We start from the raw sequence: 3,048 nt of genomic DNA, 5'->3' as shown, positions 1-3,048 counted from the left end.
CCTTCCTAAACTTTTTATTCTTTACAAACAATACACAATGCTTCAAGCGAACTACAATACTCTCTAATTTGTGAATGTACTGCATTCTGCTGAGCATACATATCAATGCAAACGTGTATGCATGATTTCTTGTATAGTAAAATTGAAACTGCATGAAGGTAACGAAATGGCCGTAGCCCTATCAGGTTACATGGTTAAATAAATGAATATATATACAGCTTCAAACCTCTTTCCTTTATATTTGTGTGTGTGTTTTTGTCGTTTTTGTTTGTTCTCACACCACTTCATAACAGATGTTTGTTTCTTTGTGTACCCACAATCTAGCTGTTCGTTAGTGGATAACTGTAGAATAAACATCTGATTTATAAACAAATACTACTGCTGTCGAGTTCTTTGGCTAAACCCTTTTAGGTGGCACCCCAGCATGACCGAAATCCAACGACTGATAGAAGAAAAGAAGACTATGCCAGTCACTTATATTTAAGATGGGAGAGTGCGAAGTGATTTGAAGGACGATTGATACTTTAAATGAATGGTGAAATAGATGTTTGCTGGATGGTTGAAAAAAAAAGAATGTAAATAGATGTTTGCTGGATGGTTGAAAAAAAAAGAATGTGACAACAACTATAGAAATTAGTGATTGCTTGGAAAATATACATATGGTAAAAATATAATTTCGTTAATAGGATAACGAATGTGAGAAACTCAAAGACTTGATTATATAACTCCTTGATGTTGAGAAATTCTGTAATGAAGTCGTTAAAAAAAATTCTTTGGTTTCACAGAAGAACATTTAAGATATACTTTTACATTCAACTCACTAGCCCCGGAACTACTGTGGCAATCAATTGCGGCAACCACCGACATTTCGACTGTTGAACCCTCCCTCATACATTCATTTCGTCTGTCTTGGCAATTGGCAACAGACGTTACGTTAAAAAAGGCCAGGGTTTTTGAATACGTAATTCTATCGTTGAAGGAAAAATAATTACGTAAATAACTTACTTTGATCTATTCCCTACTCTATTGCTGCTGATGTTTCAAGTAAGAGACATAATCATATATATATATATATATATATATATATATATATATATATATATACATATATACACACATCCAATATATATATATATATACACACACACATATCTAAGCCGACGATTACATACATACATACATAAGTATGTATATATGTATATATATTTATATGTATATGATATGTATATATATATATATATGTGCGTGTGTATGTATATGTATATGTGTGTGTGTATACATATATGTATATGTATGCATATGTGTCTGTGTGCCTGCACTTGCACTCAAACGCACATATGTATGTATGTATAGATTTAGATGAATAGAGCTAAAAAAAAAAACAGTAACATATATGCGTATTATTATATTTCTTTATAAGTGCCATGCATGAAATCCTCAAACTTTGAGTCATTTGGTAACTCCTGCTGATTAAAGATAATCAAAAATATGTGAATATATATATTATATATGTATGTATGCATGTATTATGTATTTGTTACGCCACACTTAGGAGTTTACTCTTGGTAGATACTTTGGAGGACTATTAAAGTTGCGGACTACTTAACAGCGAATGAACTTGATCGATACCTGCGTAATTCTCTCTAGCCAATTAATAGTATTCCTCATTTTGGTTTGCCTTAATTCTTTATGAAACCAACAATTAACATATAAATCCAATAAAGTTCTTGTAAGATAAGAAATTAGAGGAATATTCCGTTGAATAGTAGAATTGCAATTGCAACGATTACTAATCGGTTCAATTGAAGCATGTGTTGGTCTTAAAAGGTGGTATATAATTATAGAATTAAAGGTAATGCTATTGCTACTTCGGAGTATTCCTTATTCTTAATATTGTCAATATATATATATATATGTATATATAAGACATTCGTCCATGGTGCCACGCAGCGGAACTGAAACCGGAACCATGTATAATTTTTATATGTTTTGTATTTATTTCAACGTAACTGATTCAACGGTTTTTTTTCTTTCTATTTTTGCGAGATACAATCATTATTTCGATGAAATTATGGGTATACGGGATGGATGATTTCTTGAAAGAAGTTTTTAATTCAATACAGCGCTAGATCTCATGCGATAACCTTACACTGAATGATGTTAAAAATCTGTTTCTACACAGATCATGACAAATTTGAAATCATTGTAAACGATGACAGAATGGGGAGAATAACATAAAAATATAACAAAAAGTGGAAAACTAAAACAAACCAACATATAAAAAAGAACAAAGGGGAGCAATCTAGGTAGACATGTGTCAGACTATATATCGAATTGCACAAGTACTTGTTCTGGCTATTGTTTATCACTACCATGTCTAAAAAAAAAATTCAACTTTTGGTCTGTCTTTATCTTAAACGTGTCTTGCTGTTAAAGGCAACTACTGACACAAGGGTTCTTTAAATAGGAAACAGAATGAGGTTCTTTCCAGTGTGTATTATAGTTGATGATGGAATAGAGACGAAGAATAGTAGTGGTTAAGTGTTGGATGGGGGCAGTAAGTCGATGAAAAATGGCCGCCAGTGTGAAAGATAGCGTACTTGTCACGTTTTAGATTTACTTACGAGGCAGCGAAGCGAATAAGCCAGTGAGAGAGATAGCTTCTTGGTGGTTGTCAGATCTGCAAGAAATAGCAGCCTATTTTCATTCAAATCATATCTTAAGTAACAAAAGATACATATTTGATGGTTGGTTCTCAAACGGACAAATGCCAGAGCTACAACAGAGCCCCACGATCCATCAATATTATTGAATTTTTGTTCCACATTCGTTGTGTGCTTAAGAAACTTTTAAACTTTTTTAAAGTCTCCAGTCGTTTATAGCTAACGTTGCTTTCTTATATTAAATATCGTTCTGGAAACTTGTTTTCTTAGAAAAGGAGAAACGAGAAATAGTTACCTTTATGATTTTCTAAAGAGTATTAAGTAGATTGTTTGTTTGCTGTGTAACTATTATAGCACTTCATTGGGCCTTAGAAATGCTTGGTGG

This window comes from Octopus bimaculoides, chromosome 6, assembly GCF_001194135.2.
Source record: "Octopus bimaculoides isolate UCB-OBI-ISO-001 chromosome 6, ASM119413v2, whole genome shotgun sequence".
Classification (NCBI taxonomy): domain Eukaryota; kingdom Metazoa; phylum Mollusca; class Cephalopoda; order Octopoda; family Octopodidae; genus Octopus; species Octopus bimaculoides.
The sequence above is the reverse complement of the archived record's forward strand: the minus strand, read 5'-3'. Positions refer to the sequence as shown.